Below are 21653 nucleotides of genomic sequence, written 5' to 3' on the forward strand. Positions count from 1 at the left end.
TTGCCACCAAGCCCTGTTACCTGTTGGGGAAAAGTTCTGAGCTGAGTGTATTTGCAGAAGAAAGGTAACCAACACAAGAGCAAAAAGACAAGTTCATCAGCTACTAAATTTCCACATGAACGTGAGTCTACTTCTGCTTTCTACTCTCGTCGACTACTTGTCTGTCTATTCATGCACCAGTGTCACATTATTTTAGAGGATTTGTAGTGTATTTTATTACCTGGCAGAGATAATTCCCCTTCACGTGCTTTTCTTATTTGTTGTTTTTTCTGGTTTTCATTGCAAGATTGCTCTGCATAGGAACCTTAGAATCAGCTGTCCAGCTCCATTAAAAACAGCCTGTTGGCATTTTTATTTAGAGGATCTGACTCTATTGCATTCTATCCCAACATTTCCAGCCTGACTTCTCTCTCTGCTGTCAAATGTAAGACATGTATTCGTTTCTTAAGGCTGCAGTAACAAATTGTTACAGAAAGTGGGGTCCGGCAGCTCACTGCTCTAAAGCCAATAAAGAGGCACAGTTGGTGGAAAGTTTGCTTTATTTTGGAGGCTGGCAACTGGGGGTGGGTGGACTCATGTCCAAAGGCCGACTCTCCCAATGACAATCAGTGGGCAAGAGCTTTTAAAGGGGAGTTTCAGGGGTGTATAGCTGGAGGGAGGGGACTACACGTAGAGCAGCACAGTCAGTTCCGACTGTCGTCTTGAAATCGGTCACACGGTGGTCTGATCAGCGTCATCTTGATTGTTTTAAGTACAGTTAGTCTGCAATTCCAGGGTCGATTCGTTCCCGTTTCCTTGAGGAAAATTCTCGGAATTGTGGCAGCTCCTGTCATGGCTACAGCCTGGTCATCACGTAGTTAACTTCTTCCACCTGGTGGGGTTTCAGTGTCTCTAAGGCAGCTCCCAGGAGATGGCTCAGAATATTACCTATAGCCCTTGAGGAGGAACTAAAGGTCCTTGACTTTGCTTAATGACTAACCTATTATTATTTTGTCCCGTTGGACTGCTTTCCTTTGCTTCTGCATTTTCTCACTTCTCTGATTCAATTTACTCTGTTGCTAAAGTTTTTCTACAGAGAAAAGGCAGGCGGAGGGCATGGAGGTGTGGGGAGGACCACAGGGTCCGGCTCCCTGTTAAAAGGACCACAAATTATGTGGCTAAAAACAACAGAAATTTCTTCTCTCCCAGTTCTGGAGTCTAGAAGTCTGGAATCAAGGGGTCAACAGGGCCGTGTTCCCTCTGAAGGCTCCAGAAAAGAATCATTTTTTGCTTCCTCCTAGATTCTGGGGGTGGTTGGCCATCCTTGGCATTCCTTGGCTTGTGGCTACATCACTGCCATTTCCGCCCCCCCCCACTCCCCGGCCATATGGCACTCTCCTTGTGAGTATGGCTGTCTGTGTCCTTACCTGGCCTTCTTATAAGGACACTGGTCACGGTGTTTAGGGCCCACCTTAATCTGATATGGCTTCATCTTAACTAATTACATCTGCAAGGTTCTGGGTGGGCATGATTCTGGGGGGTACACTATACAACTCAGTAAAGGAATGTTTTTATACACAGGAAGATGTGTGTGGAGACCTAAATACTCCAGGCCAACAGGACCCACAAATGATAACTATTATCTTGGGAAAGCCTTCCCCATGGTTTTGTTCCTACCTGCAGCCATCCTTCTATGGCACTGGCTCTGTTCATAGTCAACTTCTATGGCAAACAACGCTCTCTCACCCTCTCTTTCCCTCAGTCACGCTCTTGTAACTCTCTTCCTTCTATATAATAGCTCTCTCCACAGTTCCCTGCATCTGTCCTCTTGAAAGTCACCTAAAAGCTCCTTTGACTCTGTTGAAGTCTTCTTGAGGGTAAAATGTGTAGTGCATGCTTTTACATTTTGCACATTTAAGCAATCTGCCCTGGGACACCATTGGTATCTTTTGTTTCCTTCTTATTACTCATCCAGAAAATGTGTCATTCTATGCCCAAAGTACATTTTCCAGAGCTGCTTGGACCATTTTATTTTTAGCATCAACACACAAGTCACAACCTCATGGCCCACGGGCCAAATTAGAGAGGTACAACTTTAGAAAAGAACATTGATTTGGCTGTTCTTTGATAAGACTTTAACGTTCTAGTTTACCCAGCCCTCATCACTTCCCATTTCTTGGTACCCATGGTGTATCCTGCTTCACACATCTATACGCCCACTCTCGGAGACACTTGAGTTTGCAGACCCATTTTAGAGGCTCGGGCTGTGTGTTATGCCCATCTTTGCCTAGGAGCTGTCTGTAGTGCACCAGGAGCCCAATACTTCCTTGGCTATGTTCTTGTAATTCTTAGGTATGTATGTTAAAATCATTTGCCTTTATGGTGGGGTAGGGGTATTATTTTCTCTCACTGATTTATAAAAATTTGTTTTACATGTTAATTTGCTCTTTGTATGGTAAAACTTTGCCCCTTATTCAACGTTTGCCATTCAATTACTTCTATACAGAAAAAGTTATATAGTTTCCTTTAATTGTCAATTTTCTTTTATGGCTATTGATTTTAGTACCATAATAATAAACTAAAGTTTTTTAATGCCTCATTGAAATTGGGACTGAACATGCATAACATGTATAGATTAATTTTAAGAAAATTATGAGAACTCACTATATTCAAACTAGTCTATGTATTTTTTAAATTTTTGCCACACTTGTAAATGGAGTACTTTACATATACTGTAGTTTACAATCATCTTTCATTGTTACAAAAGCACATATATATATTTAAGAAAATTATAAAATACAGAGAACAAAACAAAGAATATGAAAACATTGTATCCCACTACTCACAGAATGCCCTTTTAACAATGTAGTAGTTCAGATCCTTTTATAATTTTTATACCAAAGTGAGTTCACATGGTATATACTGCTTTGTAACTTTTTTTTGTTAATATTATTTATCTTTCCATTTCAATGATTTTTTGTCTTATCTAATGGCTAGGCTACAATAAACTTCCCCTGATTGTTCACAAAAGTCTCTTTAGCTGTTTTTTTTTTCAAAATCATATCCAATCCAGGACTACACTTCACATTTGCCTCTTATTTCTTTTTTTGTTTTGTTTTGTTTAATTCTGTTGATTGATTGGTTGGTTGGCTGATTGATTGCCTGTTATTTCTTTTAAGTCTCTTTCAAATAGCACTGGCTTGGTTTGAAATATCAGGCCAATCCTCCAGAATGTCCTTCTTTCTGGAATCAGTTACTTATTCATTGTGTTTTTTAGCTTGTTCCTCTAGCCCATATATATCCTGTAAAATGGAGTAAAATCTAATCTTGATGTATTCAAGTCAAATATTTTGTCATAGAATGTAATCATTCACATCGGGGATGTGTGATTCATGTTGAATTACATCAGAAGATACATGTGTTATCTGGTTGTCCCCTCTTTTGTGATGCTAAGACAGGACAAGTTCATTCTTTGTCAGGCTATGCACCAAGGTGAAGCTGGCCTCATGAACTGAATTGGTAAACTTTCTATCTTTTCCTAGGACAGTTTAAATGGTATGAGAATCCTCTCTTTCTTGAAGGCTCAAAAAACTCACCCCAAAACCACCTCGGCCTGGGGTTTTAATCACTGATTATCTAGAAGCTTTCCTAAATTATTTCACTATTAGTGATCAACTCCAGTTTTCAATGTCTTTTTTAGTTCATTTTTGTCATTTATATATTTCAGATATGTTCTTTCTACTGCTTGACACTATGCTGTATTCATAGATTTTTGCCTGTTTAATGTCTATATTTTAGAATTTATTAAATTTTTCTTTGCAGCCTAGTATATTAATTACTTTTATAAGTGATGGATTTTTGGAAAGAATTGTATTCTATTGGGTGTAAATTTGATATATAAACATGTTTGATAAAATAACCTTATTAATTACATTATTCAAATCTTCTATGTCATTATGTATTTTTAATCCAATTGTTTAGTCTAATGATCACAGCTCTGCTTTTGATCTTACATATTTATTTGTATATCTAATAATAATTTTTATTTATATATTTCAATTCTAGGTCACTTGAACTATATAGGCTCATAACTATGATTGCCTTATTGAGGATTATTTCTTCCTTCCTTTTTTAAAAATACAATTTTGTTATAAATTCTGTTGTTCCTGATGTTAGTTGTGCCAACCTATTTTTCTCTGTTTCTTTTCTCCTTCCTTCTTTCCTTCCTTCCTTCCCTTCTCTCTTTTTTCAAATTTTTAATTTAAAATTTCTTTATAAAATATAAAGTTTAGTTTATACTATGAAGGCAATTCTTCTCATTTTTGTTCTTCTAACTTACTATTTTTTCCCTTGTGCTTTTTGAAATTAAAATTTAATTTTTGCATCTAATATGAGAAATTTTAATGTTAATATGCATGTTTAATTCATCTATATTTAATGTTACAAATACCATAATTTCTTCTATTATTTTATTTTATGCTTTCCGCTTTTTACGTTCCTTTTTTCTATGTTGCTCATTTTCTTTCTTATGTACTTTTTTCCCCCCTAGTATAATGTTTTTCAAAGAAACTTGAGCAAAATAATAGTTTGAGGGGAGGTTAATGGATGCTCTGGGGAAGAAAGTACATAACACATTCCATGATTAAACAAGGCAGGGAAACATTTAGGGATTGTTTGGGGGGAACCACAATAAACATTTAAAATGTAGAGTTTCTAAGAATCTCAGCTATTAAAACAATCTGTTTAACTATGTTTAATCGAATTTCACAACCTTATTTGAACTGAGAACATATTTATCATAATGTATCTAGTGACATGCTATGGAACTGTAGTTTGTGGGTCATCAGTTTGGGAAATGCACTCCTAATGATGTGGAACCCATATCTCCTACTTTAGGAAATCATTGTTCACCTTTGAGTGTTTTAACACTACATATTGAACCTATTTTTCCAACCCTCCTTTTGAGCTGATCTTCTGCTTTGTGTGTCTTTTCATCTGGACTCTTCAACTGATTCTTTGAATTTACTGCTGCTCATGACCTGGTTTCATGGTGAAATTCTATCACCATTAGAGTTCGCCAACTGAGACATTTTATTATCCAATGATTAAATTGAGCTATTGCAAGAGAAATCTATAGTGACAACTATAGCTTGGCCTCCGGTAGATGTTCAGATCACTATGGGTAGGAAAGAACATCTAACGGATGGTAAGAGAAACACAGAGGATCTGAAACCCTCATGAAGATGGATGGGAGATTATCACCTAAGATGTGGAGCTCGGCTTTAAAGAGACCAACATCACCATATTAAGCTGGCACTTTTATTCTAAGGAGTTCAAAGAACTTCAAAGGCTCCATGACAAAAGTATTTTATTACAGCCAAAAATGAACATATTTGGCTTTGAAACAAACATTGATGGTTTGATGGTTTCCTAGTTTTCAAAGAAGAGAATAGATGGTTTGTGAACGGAAACTGGTTGCAAGTAAGGAGAACAGGGTTCTTCCTGGTAACCCTCTTACACATCTCCTCATGCGTGTTTGAGAGCTTCTCTTGGCGAGTATTGGTTGCAGCCCATTAGAGGACTGTGAAATAAATCTAGCAAGTCACCACCAAAATTTTTTAAGAAACATGATAAAGTAATATAAAAAATGTGAAAGTGCCTCACATGTAATTAAGGGCAATGAAAGTTGTATGAAATGATGTCTTACTTTATTTACAAATGTATATGTATATATGTACTGGGTTGTCCTGTAAAAGGTACTTTCTACTGTGGGTTCTTTAAAAAGCAGTTTGCAATACACTCCACTGACGGTAGTTACCTAGCGATGGATTTGATGAGTCATATATTGCGTTTGAATTTAACTTCACAAAGTGTAGCAAGCTTTTCTCTGCAGTGAGGGGATCAACTTACACTCTCATCAGCCCCATCTGAGAATCTGAATATTCATCAACCCTTTTTTTTTTCAGAAGTGCTATTTTTTCCAAGCTAAGAGGCATAAAGCAGTTTGCCATGTTCACTTTTTGATTGCTTGAAAAGTTGAACTGTTCATGGAACTAGTGGCCATTTGAGCTTCCTATTCATTGATTTATTTGTTCACATCTTTTGTCTACTTTTGCATGTTTTTGTCCTTTCCTTCTTGGCTGATAGGAGTTTAAAAATATATTCTGGATGCTTCATGAGTTAGATACGCTGCTAATATTTTTTTTTTCATTAGGAAATGCAATACTTGATGGTGTATGGAAATTCAGAGACCTTAATATTTAATATGGTCAAATTTATCAACCCTTTCCTTATGATCTGTACTTTTTGGGTCTTGTTTAGGAAATTCTTCCCTCTTCCAAGTTCATAAAAGCATACTTCTATGTATTCTTCTCACAGTTTTCAGGTTTTGCTTTACAGATTTATGTCTTTATTCCATCTGGAGAGGGTTTCTGTGCTTTTGTGTGAGGCAGGGGTCTACTTTTTTTCAGTATGGATATAGCCCATTTTCTCAACAACATTTAGTAAGTCATTCATTCTTTTTAAAAAAATTTTTAATTTATTTATCTTTGGCTGCACTGGGTCTTTGTTGCTGTGCGCGGGCTTTCTCTAGTTGCGACGAGCGGGGGCTACTCTTCGTTGTGGTGCGCAGGCTTCTCATTGCTGTGGCTTCTCTTGCTGCGGAGCACGGGCTCTAGGCGCATGGGCTTCAGTAGTTGTGGCACATGGGCTCAGCAGTTGTGGCTAGCGGGTTCTAGAGCGCAGGGTCAGTAGCTATGGTGCACGGGCTTAGTTGCTCCACGGTATGTGGGATCTTCCCGGACCAGGGCTTGAACACGTGTCCCCTGCATTGGCAAGCGGATTCTTAACCAATGCGCCACCAGGGAAGCCCAAGTCATTCGTTCTTTACTCAGTCGTAAAGAGACCTTTCTCATACACCATGCTCCCAGATATACGTAGCTCTGTTTTTGTTATAAAAATGATTGATGCCTTACAAAGCTGATCTTATTTGCTGTTAGACACTCCCCGATAACTCCTTGAAACAGCTGAGAGGAAATGATTTTGTAGCCTTGTGTCAATGTTGGAAGGGTTTCCCGTTAGCGAGAAACAGGAAATGCAGGTTACACGCATGAAATAACATTAAACTATATTGGTGTCTTCTAGTGGGAAGCATTCTGTTATGAACCAGTGATAAAGATACAAATATGATTGTTCCCCTTGAATGACAGGAAGGTCTTCAAGGAAGTTATGGGCTAGTATAGTAGTTCTTACCTCTGTCAGACCCAGCACTTCCTTCTTTATAACATTTTCTAATCACCCTTATTATTATCCTGAATTTTCTTTTATTTATACAGCTAATGGAATCTATCTGCTCACATATCAACAAATCAACAGAACACCTTTTTGTAATATAAATGAAAAATAAAAGTGCTGCATGAGAAACATGTATCTCAATATGCAAATACTCAGGCATGACCCACCGTAATAAAGTCACCAAATGCCTACCCTATGTGTAGAATCACCTTGACTGTGACAGTTGCAGGGGTAGGCTCATATTTTTTGTTGTTATTTTTTGTTGACTCAAAACTAGGTCTTTTAAAGAAAACAAAGTACAGTCTTTCCTTGACTTACATAGTAGCTGTCTTCCTAGAGAATTCAGCTGAATTCTCTAGGTAGCTGTCTTCCTAGAGAATTCAGGATACTATGAGCATAGAAATCTACTTTGTATATAATGTGGAGTTAGATTCTAGGCTCAGAGGAGTATAAACTGGGTTTTCATTGTGCATAAATGTCCAGCTGAACATTCAAAACTCAAGAGAGATGAGGTTCATTCTTTTTGTTGGTTCATTCTTTGCATGGCAAGAAGGTACAATCTCCCCGGTTCTTGCCTGTGAAATGCTGGCAGTGCCCTCCAGGTCACTGTGACAACCAAAAAATACCTCCCCCCCACCCACAAATCCCCAAAGGCACCCCGCATCCTGGGAAAGTAACACCCCAATGGAACGACTCTAGTCTAGAAGTTAAGAGCAAGAAATACCAAAACTGCTGCAGTAAATGCTTAGGCAGGGGGCATGGGGTGCAACCGGGAAGGGGCTGGTGCCACTGCAGTGGGGTGAGGAGGGGTTAGCAGCTCCAGTGCTGACAGAGGACAGGAACTGAGACCTCAGTGATAAGTAGATTCCTAGTCTGGCCAAGTCTGAAGAGTAGGGTTGAAAGCATTTCTCATAAAGAAAGCCTCCCCTTCGGTGCTGTTAGGAAGTGATTATGATCTAAGTCGCAAACAATGAAGTTATATCCACAAAAATGACACCAAAGCCAGACCCGACACCCCTCTACCCCCAAAGGATACAAAACATTCTTCATCTTAACGAGGTCACAGAGGCAGACAGAAAAGATTCATCATTTTCTGAAGTGAGGAAGCAGGTTGTTTTGGTTTTGGTTTTGGTTTTTTCCTGGTAAGACCCATCCACCAACATATCCCTAAATTTCTTTCATCTGAAACCCACACCTTGCTCCACTGCCTGCAGAACGGGCAGCTTCACCTCAACCTTATCTCTTATGAGTTTGTTTTGTTAACCTATCTCTCCTTTGAACTGAAAGAGGAAAAAAAATGGAGAGATCTTTAATCTTTGAAGGAGCTTACTCCTTATATGACCCTTTAAAGGTCATTTCTCCCCCAGTACGTTTATTCTAGCATCAGTAGGCAGGTGATAGAAGTAGAAGACTAGTTGAATTATCACGCAGAATGTTCTCTGTATACATTTATTGGTGTAGCCAGGAAATTCACAGCTGGCATAGGCTGTATAAGATAATACATTCCTCCTCCTCTAGAGAGGAATAGTTAAACCAAAACCTAATGTAAATGATCCCAGGTGAGATAAGTTCTACAGGGAGAAATTTTATCACTGAACAAGGCATTTCTTGCTGGTCGCATAATGTGGTTGATTATCACTCCATTTTCTTTTTAAAAAAAAATGTGCTGCTATTGCTGGATATGAATTATGGATTCTATTCAACCTGGGGCATGATTAAGAGCATCATGTCCTCAAAACTTTAATTAGAAAAGACACATGCACCCCTGTGTTCACAGCAGCACTATTCACAATAGCCAAGATACGGAAACAACCTAAATGTCCATCGACAGATGAATGGATAAAGAAGATGTGATACATATATACAATGGAATATTAGCCATAAAAAAGAACAAAATAATGCCGTTTTCAGCAACATGGATGGACCTAAAGATGATCATACTAAGTCAGTCAGAAAGAGAAAGACAAATACCATATGATATCACTTATACGTGGAATCTAAAATATGACACAAATGGACTTATCTACAAAACAGAAATGGACTCATAGACATAGAGAACAGACTTGTGGTTGCCAAGCGGGAAGGGGGCTGAGGGAAGGATGGATTGGGAGTTTGGGATTAGCAGATGCAAACTATTATATATAGAATCGGTAAAAAAGTCCTACTGTGTAGCACAGGGAACTATATTCAATATCCTATGATAAACCATAATGGAAAAGAATATAAAAAAGAATGCATATATACGTATAACTGAAACACGCTGTACAGTAGAAATTAACGTAACATTGTAAATCAACTATACTTCAATAAAAAAAGAATAATAAAAAAAGAACATCACGTCCTCAACGCCAGCCCCGTGCTTGCTCTAATGAATAGTTTCTGAAATAAAGGCTGAAAAAATGAATGAAAGATTAACTCCAAGAAATCACATGAGCACATACACTCAGTTCATTCATTCTGCTATTGTCATTTCAGCACTCCATGTTATCTAGGCCCCTATATTTCACCATCTAAATCCATAACAAAGACCCAAAGGGACCTTCAAGCAAGGAGCTCTCAAGCTAAGAGGCACTGGGAAAGTCTGCCTAAAAGACAACAGATGATCAGTTGACCACAAGCCTCAGCACTCAGTATTTCCATTCACTTTCCTCCAGCCTGCCCATGCCCATCCTGGGCTACAAGGCAAACTGGGAGAGAGAGGTAAAATACGGAGGCAGGTCAGTACCACTTAATACTCTTACCTACACGAAAGGACTCCTGTGATGATTACATCAACAAATGATGTTCAAAGTATTTCTTAAACTGTTAAGTTCAGCTACTTACTGAGCAGCCAGTATGTGCCAGACACAAGCTTATATGTTTAGAACATGAATATGATAGGACTTAGCGTCTGTCCTAAAAGAGCCGACTACCTAGTGAAAATACTACCATTTAAAAATTTACTGTACCTTCAGGACAAAAATAAGACTCATTAAGAGATTTCTGTAAAGGGACTGTAGTCTACTCAGCTCCAGTATCCATGCGTCTAATACGTGGAAGATGCAGTGTCTCAGGGATTTATGAGACAAATCCAAGGATTTGGTAATGACCACTGGAAATAAATTCTGGAAAGAACTGTTCATAGTTTACTACATATGATCTCTGAAGGATATTCCGTGAGTGCAGAAATCAAGCTCTGTTCTCACAAAGGAGTTGCTGGTAACCCACAGCCAGGTATGGAAGCCAATGGCTTGGGCAGGTCTGGTTTGGTCCCATTCTCTTTGTTCTTTTTCTTCTTGTCGGGAATACCCACTTCTTGCTAGAGGGCTGTTACTGAAAAGCTTTAATCCTTCTTCAAGACTTACTAAAAACACGCAATCTTTCTTAATCAAATTCTCTCAAAGTCTTTGCTTCCCTCCAACACCTTCAGCAAATGTCAACTACAGATTTTCAATTCTTTCTAATCTGAATGTTGCCTGTTTGTATCTATGACCTTTTTGGGTAACGATGTTCTGATAAATGTATCTTTTAATAATTCCTTTGCTGATGGCGGGGGTGGGGGATGTTTAATTGATTTCAAATAGAGAAAATGCTAGCTCCGAGGCTGTGATTTCCACTTTAAGAGAAGGAAAATACCATACAGATGCTGAGAATTCCCTCTGAAAATGGTTTCTTTCTTACCCTCAGCGTCTTCTGGGAATAACCATTCATCTGGAGTTAGTCCAGCCATAACTCCATGGACCAAGCAACCTTCTCTCCTGGTAGAGGCAGGCACTGAGGTCAGCATTGGGCTGTGGAGCTGGAGGGCTGGATAAACTTGAGGTCAAGGCTGCTGTTTGGGGCGTGGCCACCACGTACAGTCAGATGAGGGAGCAGGGGACCCAGTCTGCAAAGGGACAAGAAAAAGCAGGTGAGACGTAGATGAAAGAAGGAGTAGCTGCTCTGCGTCCATGAGGAAAAGTTCTGTGTCCACGTGGCACGTATTAGAGGCAAGGGGTGGTGGCTTTGACTACATAGGAGATGGATTGCAGATTTACCTGCTCAGTCGTGGCACTGACTTGTCCCCATGGCCTCTGTAGCACTGCTGCCCCTGGTCTGCCTGTGACTTTCCATGTCTGCAGCTGGTGAAATTGTGACCTCTTCTCTCCCTGCTTGGTCAAGGCCACCTCCCATCCCAGGGGTCTGCCCCACACCTCTCAACAACAGGCTTAGCTCACTTGTTCATCTCCTTCCGGGGACTAGGAAGACCCTCTGCATGGCTTGCAGGCCACACATCCAGAAGAAGGTCTCCCAGATGCTGGACTGTCTGTTGTCAGTCCCTTCTAAGGGAATCACTGCCACTCCCTTCTAAGGTTTAATCTGAAGATGGCTAAACTAGAAACGACACTCCCTAAAATCCCTTTTCCCATATGGTCCAGGGGAGAGTCTGCTAAGTGAGACATAGTCACGGGATGTTTGGAAGGTGGATGAGAAGGAAAGGTATTTCTCTCCAGATGGAGCTGCAGTCAGATATCTGGACAGACAAGATACACGGTGCCCTCCTGGTCCGTTCTTGAGAAGCCCCCTCGTTGGTGTTCCGGGACGAAATCACTGGGGGTATCTCGCATTGCATCCACACTTGCAGCCCTTCAGATGGTTGTCTAAGACCCTAAATCCCTATACAAAAATCCTTCATACCCCAAATACAGAGAGTAGCTGCTTTCTTGTCCTAATCCTGACGAATTGATATGTGTAGGCTCTTCCTTTTGTTGAGGTCAGGTTATCAAACTTCCGACAGGTAGAGCAAGAACAAATGCTTTTTAAAGGATGCAATCTTTTGGATTAAAAAAAAAATGAGGCAGCAATGGAATGAGTTTTATCTTGATATTATCTGACATTTATTTTAATTCTTACCTGACATTTTGGAATATAGGCTTTTGAGGGTCTCCTCTGCATTTCAATTTTTCAGTAAGTCAGTTTTTTGCTTCCTCCCCTGGACAAAGTTGTATCTTATCTTGAAGGACCCTTCAGGAAGCTAAATCCATCTTGAGGGTCTTTGGTTTCAAACAATAGAAAAATATATCCAATCTTCATTAAAAAGGGGAGCTATTATAAAGAAATGGGAATTTTACCTCTCCCAAGTGTGCAAAATGCTAGCCCAACCTCACTGGCCTGGGAAAAGTGTTGAGATCAAACTAGAAAGACACCCCTTCCTCACCTTCTCCTCAAGGATCACCACCAAGCTTGGACCCTATGTCACCACGGTATCCTCAAGGGGACCTCAAAAACAGTTACTTGCAAGTATTTCACAAGCATGATTTCATTGAATTTCATGATTGTGGAAAATAGTAACTACCTCGCCAGATTGTTGCAGGGGCCGAGGAGCTGGCGTATCTGCTGGACCACTGAAAATGAGCCCATGTTTGAGAAAATACCAATTTTTTTTTTTTTCTGAAGAAAGAGCACAAGATCAAGAAGATCTGAAAGCATGGGAAATTGCTCCTGAAGGCTTCTCCAATTAGTGATGAAATTGTAATTTTATCACTATCGATATATCGGGACCACCTGGCAGGCTGCCTGCAAATAGGTAAGGACATGCTGGAAAAAGGAAAAAGATAAGAAAGACCCCCCCCGAGGAGTTTCCAAAGCTGTGTTCCTACTAAGTGGTTATTAAAAACTGCACATTTCCATGGCAGGCTTCTGGACAGCAGTCTGGCTACAAGGAACAAACACTTTAAATGGGCACATCCTCCAACAGAATTTCAGATTTGTGAATTGATTCTAGAGAGACAAATAAGAGAAGTGAGTAAGTATTTAGCTGAAAAAATCTACACTGCAGCATTCTTTATAAAAGTGAAAAATCGAAAGTAATTTTAATGAACATCCATGGAGAATATTCAATAAACCCATTTCATGAAAGCCCATACAGCCATTAAAATTGATGTCGGAGAAATATATTCTTCACAGGAACAGGTATTCATAATGTATGTTAAGTGAAAAAATAGGCTATCAAATAATAAGTTGAATGTGATTTTATTCTGGTCCAAAATATATGTGTCATTGTATATGCAAAAGAAAAAAATATCAGGGAGGGGGTGATGTGTGCAGTGTTTATCTCTGAGAGGTGGGTTATGGGGTATTTATTCTACTTTAAAAAAATTTGTATTTTCTACTTTTTTTCTATAATGCACAAGTTAAATTTTAAAAAAGGAATACAGTGAAACTGCCCATCAGTGGGGGAATCCTTTTGTAATGCAAATAATCATAACTTCTATTTTTTAAAGTGGGGCATATCCTCTCCCTATAGAGAGCCCTTTACTTACAGACGGAGAATTAGCAGTTTCCACCGTTTCTAGGAGAGGTTTTCAACAGTCTTTTTACTCAAGGGGAGTTAAATTTTAAGTAGATTTTTGTGTTTCTGCAGTAGAAAACCTTCCCCCAATCACCCAGCCTCCTTCCACTGATTTAGTTATTGGGACACAATTTGGAGTTTTCTCTTTTTCTATTTTGAGGAGTTGGAGCCCAGGTGAAGTGGGCCCAGGTTGCAACATGGGTCCTATGGGAAGGGGGCTGCAGCCGTCACGTGAGTGGGGCTCCTGGGAAGGGGGAGGATTCGACGGTCCTCCACTCCCCATCCATCAGTGTACCCCTGCCCGGTTGTATTTCTTCAGAATACTCCCAGACCCTGAAAAGATTACATTGGAATAAATTCTTTATAGGTCAGTATTCTATTTTTGACAGGTGAACCTGGATTGACCTCCATGGAATTCTGCTTCTGGAAGCCAGGGCTACCTCTGCCTTCCGCAAAAAACCGAATACAAAGAATTGTTTCACTCACAGGGCTGAAAGAGGTATCACCCTAATTCTTGATGTGTTAATGAGTGCTGGTTCTTGAAGGTGTTAATTTTCAAACTCCAGTGTGGAAAATGTGTTCATTTCCCCCAGAGATTCAGCATTAGCCTTTTTTTTGTTTGTTTGCCTAATGCTGATCTCAGTACACGTTTGGACTTCAGTCTAAATAAATAAATTAGCAATATATACACTTAAAAATAAATACATGCTTGATATTTCCCCCAGACTTCATTACCAAGCACTTTTACACACAATAGATTTTGGAGCTTAAAAACAGCATCCCCTCTTTCATCTGAGAATAACAATGGAATGAGTAGATTTTATCACGTGTCTAAAGGCCTCTCTATTTTAGGGAGAATTTGGCTTTTCTTTACAGAGTGTGCTGATCTTCGTTGTTGATGCTTCTGCATTTAAAAAACAATCTTTCGTTCTTTATTTGTTCTAATGCAAAGAAAACTAAAAGAGGATAAGTAAATATGGACTTTTTTCCCCTTTAATTCCCGGGCACATTGTGGATGCGTTGGGTTGCACTCAAGTAGGAATTGCTTGATATTACACCTCTATCTGCCGAGCATCTACTCTTCCAAAAGCAGCTGATTGCTTCCAGTTCTTTTTAGAAAAGGTACTTCTAAAATAAGGGGGAAGATGGGTGCTAACGGTTGGGGTAGGTGGGGAGGAAGGTGATGGGATGAGGAATTTCAGAGCTTTTCCCCTAATGGTGCAGAAGGCAGAATTTTTGACAAGGGAGAGTAAAGAAGAATAAAGCTAGAAGGAATGCTGGCGGCCAGGTGTCCCCGCCTCATTTTAGCATTTTGGAAACTGAGGATCAAAAAGTTGGAGTCACTTACTTACTCTAAGGCTCCAGCCATAGGTGAGGGTCCAGCCTGGAGTTCTTCCCCCCATTTCAAAGTTTTGCTCCCCACCTTCACCCCGACCCAGTTTGGTTAGAATACGTAGCCAGATTCCACAGTTCACAGCTCAATCCTACCGCCAACTGTCGGATCTTGGCCACGTTATAACCTCGTGGTGAAGCCTCGGTCCTCCTCTGGAATATGGGGACGGTTATCCTACCACCCTGAAGAACTGCAGTGAGAATTAGAATGGGCATAAGCCAAACGTTTAGCTCTCTGTGGCTGCTCAGTAAACAGTAGCTGTAACTATTACTACTTCCACTTCTAAGATAAAATAAAACATAGTCTCTGCCCTTCTAGGGCTCAGAGTCAAGTGAGAAACACTTTGGGCAATATGGCCCTAGAATGTCTGCAACTGGGTTACTGGATTAGTTACTGGATTCGTTTGCAACTGGATTAGTTACAGTAGTCTTCTTAACCTAAACTCTACTGTGGTGAGGAAATTACCTACATTTCCTATCAGAGACCCCAGGAGAGAAGAGGAGAAGAAAGAAGAGCCTGGAAATGCGGTAAATTAGACCTGATGCACCCCAAATTTGTCTCATTAGCTTGTAATCTGGTAGCTGGGAAAACTCATCTATAAAACATGGGACATTTTTCCTCCTAATTCATCAGCAAACCTCAAAATGGCAGGAGATCAATCTGGAGCTTAGAGAGAATGTAACTACTTCCTCAAATCCTTTGTGCTTGGGTATGTATCTTACTGCTATGCAAACAACCTGCTGAAAAAGCTAAATTGTAGTAATAGTTTCTTTCACATGACATACAGAACAATGCTTGATTGCTTTTTTTTTTTTTTTTTTTCCTTGCTTTGTCCACATTGGATAGAAATGACAGGGAACTAATTCACAGTGCTTGAACTGGTCCCAGGTGAACACATTTTCCTACCTACAGCATAAAGCAAAGAAAAATCATTTTTGTGTTCTTCACATTTTTAGTCTTACCAACCATTTTCTACTCTCTGAGTCTAAATATTACAGAAATATCTGTAGGTGGATCCATCTGTAGTTGGACTGAGAAGACCTCCACCCTGTCTGGGGTCTACTTCCAGATTTCAAGGACGTTAATCAGAAGCACAATTGTCACTAAAGTCTCCTAGTTTAGTAACTAGGAGTAACTTGACGAAGCAGCCACCTCGTCTCCCAAAGCAATGAACCCACTGAGTGCCCATGTTCTAAATACTTCACTGAAAGAAACCAGGGCACCTTGGAGGAAAGATCTGGCCTAGCGGTAGGACAAGAAATTTAAGATGACCCTGGAACATTGTGCCAGAAAGTCTGAAAGAGTTTGAAGAATCAGGGGCACAAATCTAAAGGGCACAGAAGTCTTCTTGAAGGATCCCACCAAACAAAGCAGGGACAATTTGAGCATCAAAATATTGGGTTGCTACCACATATCTGATGAGGGGTTAACATCCAAAATATTCAAGGAACTCATACAACTCAATAGCAAAATAACAAAAAACCCGATGAAAAATGGACAAAGGACCTGAACAGACGGTTTTTCAAAGACATGCAAATGGCCAACAGGTACATGAAAAGGGGCTCAACATCACTACTTATCAGGTAAATGAAAAGCAAAACCACAATGAGATATCCCCTCACTCCTGTTAAGTGGTTGTTATCAAAAAGACAGGAGATAAGGTTATCACACCAAGTGAAATAGGTCAGAAAGAGAAAGACAAATACCATATGATATTACTTACATGTGGAATCTAGAATATGACACAAATGAACCTATCTACAAAACAGAAACAGACTCATAGACATAGAGAACAGACTGGTGGTTGCCAAGGGGAGGGGGCTGGGGGAAGGATAGATTGGGAGTTTGGGGTTAGTAGATGCAAACTATTACATTTAGAATGGATAAACAACAAGGTCCTACTGTATAGCACAGGGAACTATATCCAATCTCCCGGGGTAAACCATAATGGAAAAGAATATAAAAAAGAATATATGTGTGTGTATAACTGAGTCACTTTGCTGTACAGCAGAAATTAACACAACATTGTAAACCACTTATAATTCAATTTAAAAAAAAAGACAGGAAATAAATGCTGGTGAGCATGTGGAGAAAAGGGAAACCTTGTACAGCGTAGGTGGAAATGTACACTGGTACAGCCACTGGAAAACAGCATGGAGGCTCCTCAAGAAATTAAAAATAAAACTACATACGATCCAGCAGTCCCTCTTCTGGGTATATATCCAAAAGAATAGAAATCAGGATCTCTAAGAAATATCTGCACTCCCGTGTTCATTGCAGCAGTATTCGCAATAGCCAAGGCATGGAAACAACCTAAATGTCCACTGATGAACGAATGGATCAAGAAAATGTGTTATATTTACCCTATAAGATATTATTCAGCCTTTAAAAAGAAGAAAATACTATAATTTGTGAGAACATGGATGGACCTGGAAGGCATTATGCTCAGTGAAATAAGCCAAACAGAGAAAGACAAATACTACGTGGTATCACTTCTTTGTAGAATCTAAAAAGAAAAAAAAAAGTCAAGCTTATGGAAACAGAGAATAGAAAAGTGGTTGCAGGGGCTTGGTGGGGAAAATAGGAAGAGGTTGGTAGAAGGGTGCAAACTTTCAGCTGTAAGATGAATAGGTTTGAAGATTTACTGTAAATAACATGGTAACTATAGGAGACAACACTGTATTGCAGAATTGAAATCTGCTAAGAGAGTAGAACTTAAATGTTCTCATTTCAAAAAAGGTAAATATGCGAGGTGCTGGATTAACTTGGTGGGGAATCCTTTCACGATGGATGCATATATCAAATCATCACGTTGTACACTTCAAATATTTTACAATTTTATTTGTCAATTATACCTAAATAAGGTTGAAAAAATACTGTATTACCACCCATATACTGATTTAAGTAAATAAATAAATGGAGGGGAAGGGAACACTCTTTCTTTTTTTTAAAATTTAATTCTATTTATTTTTTTATACAGCAGGTTCTTACTAGTTACCTGTTTTATACATATTAGTGTATATATGTCAATCCCAAGGGAACACTCTTTCTTACAGTAGAAGAAAATGATGGACATTAAAAAATTCACTCTCGGGCACCCATCATAGTGGTTGATTCGGACTCTCTTCAAGAGAGAGGATCTCTTTACCCTTTCCAATCCCATTTAAGAACACACATCACTTTTATCTGTTGTGTCTCATTGTCTCTTTCAGTCTGAAATAGTTCCTTGGTCTTTCCCTGTCTATCATGTCTTTGTCTTAAAGAGTACAAGCTTTTCATTCTTTGGAGAACCCTCTGCCTGAGTTCTTTCCCTATTTCCTCGTGATCAGATTCTGGTCATATACTCTCGGCAAGAATTCCCCAGAAAGGATCCTGGCTCTTGTCTGCCTTCCCTCAGGGGGAGCATAATCTCCATTCACACCGTGTTATGAACTGAATGTTTGTGGCCCCCTAAAATTCCCATGTTGAAGTTCTAAACCACAGTGTGATGGTATTAGGAGGTGGTGCCTTTGGAAAGGAAGTTTCGACGAGGTCATGAAAGCAGGTTCCTTATGAGGGTATTAGCGCCCTCACGAGAAGAGACAGAGGGCTTTCTCTCTCTGCGTCTCTCTGTGTCTCACTCTCCTCTCCATGTGAGAACCCAGCAGAAAGGCAGCATCTGCAAACCTAGAAGACCTCTCTCACCAGACACTGAATCTGCTGGCACCTTGACCTTGGACTTCCAGCCACCAGAACTGGGAGAATAAATATCTGTTGTTCAAGCCCCCCAGTCTATGGTATTTTTCTTATGGCAGCCCAAACACCGAAACATGCTGTCATCAGTAATCTTAGCCTCGATCACCTAACCACGTTGATGTCTTGCAGGTTTCTCCACCCTAAATTCACCATTCTTCCCATTAGAACTAGCCTGGTATTTTGTGGGGAGATCTGTCTCTAGCCATCTTCCTGCCTGGCTCCAATGTCCACGCAATGTTTATTACCCTGCAGGTTGACATCTTGGGTTTCCTATGATCATTTTGAAGTTATGACCTGGTAGGTTTTAGGGACCACAGCAGCCGTCCTTTCGAACCTGAACATGGCTGAGACTCACTTTTTCATTAGGTTCCTGGGAAGAAAACTACCTAGTATTGAATTCGGTGGACTCACGCCCATGAATCACTTTGAAGTCATCTGTGAGCCTTCCAGGAGGAGGACATGACGAAATGGAGCCCGAGCTTAGAGGAGGATTGTTTCACTTCTCCCAGGACCCTTCCTGTTTTTCACACCGGGTGAACAGCCTCGGGCTACTGTCACTCATGGCTTCCCAGGGACTGCCTCTTGTCTGGAGATTGTTTTGCTTCTCCTGATTCCTGACCTTTCCAATTGACTTGAAGTTGTTTCCTTTCTCAACCTTGCAACCACCCTCAGCTGTCTGAGGAGCGCTCACCAGGAAATGTTTGCTTTTCATTAACTTGTTTCTCTCTATTAGTCCCATTGGAAAGCAGAAGAGCACAGGAGACAGGGGTCTCTGTTCAATTAGCCTAAGCAGACTTCCCACCCCAGGCTCTGGACGGCTCTGATCAATTCACCACTGCAGGGCCCGGAAAACCCATGTTATCTGTCAATGCCTGGTTGGTTCATCTACACCGGGCCTGTTCAGGATGTGCTAGGCGCTCTCACGTGGCGTGTTTTAAAATGTTTATGGCAACACTGGAGGAGCTGGTTTATTAACCCCATTTAAAGGCCAGGAAATTGAAGTTTAAAGAAGCTAAGTGACTTGTCGAAGAAACCCCACCTGGGAAATGGTGGGCCCAGTTTTGACTCTTTGGACATCAGTTGTTTTCCATTCTTATTGTCTATTTGAGGAAGTCGAATGGGCTTTGGTGTGTGGCTACACCTCCCTCGGGGACTATACAGGGCAGAGAAGAGAGGGGAATAGGGCTGGACCAAAACGTAGCTGTAAGCACGGGCACCACGTCATGTAAGTAAAATCCCATGTATATACAGCTTCTAATTGATCCGAGAACTTGGAGAGGATGGGGAAAGCATGCCAGGTCCTTACGGAGCAGGAGGCAAAGCAAAGATCATGTAGCTCATGTCCCCCTTTTCAGCCCATGAGGACTTACCTGAGGCAGGACGGGGAGAAGATATTCACCTCAATTCTCCAGCTAATGAATGTCAGAGCCAGGACGGGAATCCAGGTATCCTGACCCGCTGAACCTAAAGGTAAAACGAAACGTCTATCAACTGGGGACACAGCATGAGAAACAGGAAAATTGGGGCACACAAGGAATATTCTACAACATTGTTTTCAGATCCTCAATCCTTTCACTATCGAAGCAAATAAGAGATATTTAAGGGACTCAGAATTCTCAGGAAAAAATATAAAAGCATAAAATTAGCACGTGAAGTCAACTTATTGGCAGCATTGGCATGTAATGACGACAAACATTTATTTCAAAAACAACTATATTGAGGAGCATTTCACATATCATAAAGTTCACCCATTTGATACAAATGGCCAATAGGCACATGAAAAGATGCTCAGCATTGCTAAATGTTAGTGCGAGCTGGTTGACAATGCCCAATTGCATCTTCAGAATTGTCATCCTCTTAAGCAAGGCATGGATGTTTGCAGAGCGGAAAAGAGGTGAACACTCAATGCCCCTAGCTAACAATGAAGGTGGGAAGCTATGATTTTTCATACACTCCAAGGATTCAGCCTGTCATACAAAGGGGCAGAGAGTGTGTATTTCGGAGGATGGGGAGGAGATATGCTCACCTCAGTCGTAGAGTTGGCCCCCTATGAACACCTTCTAGGGGTGAGCATTGGGTTGGAGGATGCCCTGGAAAGGAGATGGGACCTACGTGGAACGCAGGTCCATCCACTTGTCTACACAGACTGCACCCTAAGTCTCAGAAGAGCAGACCTCTGAAAATAATCTTCCCCAGGATCCAGAAAAAAAGTTTCTGGTAAATACTTCGTATCCTTAATAGAATACAAGTTAGCATAGCCCCAATCAAACAGGAATGAAAAAGCATGAGGAGACAATTGTCAAAGGTGAAAAGACAACAAGATGAAATATAAAGGTAGGTGATCGAACTAAGGAAAAATGGCAAGGAAACCAAAAGGTCAGCTGCAGAATTAAAATCCACATGGGATGATGTAGAGAGCCAGAGTCAGCTTAAGGTAGTGACATCATCACCACCCTTACATCACACATCATGATGTAATGAACATGATGTAAACGATGGGGAATATGAAGACAGAGAACAGAGGCCAACTCTTAAGAGTCAAATACATTTCTGAAGAATAAAACAAGTACAATAGAATGAATAATCAAATGCACATACATAAACATTTTGTTTATATTTCATTTTTATTTTTCTACAAAAGCTCTGCAGATCAGAAGACTTCACCACATTACGCTGGACAAAAATATGAAAGGAAGTCCAACACCTAGAAATACCAGAGCAAAACTTTTCCTAATAAAGACAAAGAAAAATTCTATAAATATCCATTAAAAATTGGGAGGAAAAAAAAACACAAAGAAATACAAATCTAGTGGGTTTCAGATTTCTTCTGTGTTACATCAAACAGCAAAAAATAATGGAGTTGAAAAAAAATCACTTTGATAACCCAACATTGTAAATCAACTTACTTCAATTTAAAAAAAACAGTTTGAGGTTTGAGGGAAA

At 40.1% G+C, this 21653-nt stretch overlaps 1 long non-coding RNA gene across 4 annotated transcripts in view; it reads right to left on the bottom strand.

Moving 5' to 3' along the window:
- Positions 1 to 21653, bottom strand: part of LOC309650293 — a 230710-nt gene that overhangs the window by 95623 nt on the left and 113434 nt on the right. For all 4 annotated transcript variants that reach the window (XR_014257503.1, XR_014257504.1, XR_014257505.1 and 1 more), the window contains exons 2-3: positions 20081 to 20174; positions 10933 to 11137 (exon numbers count right to left, since the gene is read on the bottom strand). This is a non-coding gene — a long non-coding RNA (uncharacterized lncRNA). The remainder of the gene's footprint in view (positions 1 to 10932; positions 11138 to 20080; positions 20175 to 21653) is intronic.

This window comes from Balaenoptera physalus, assembly GCF_965194825.1.
Source record: "Balaenoptera physalus genome assembly, chromosome: 20".
NCBI lineage: Eukaryota > Metazoa > Chordata > Mammalia > Artiodactyla > Balaenopteridae > Balaenoptera > Balaenoptera physalus.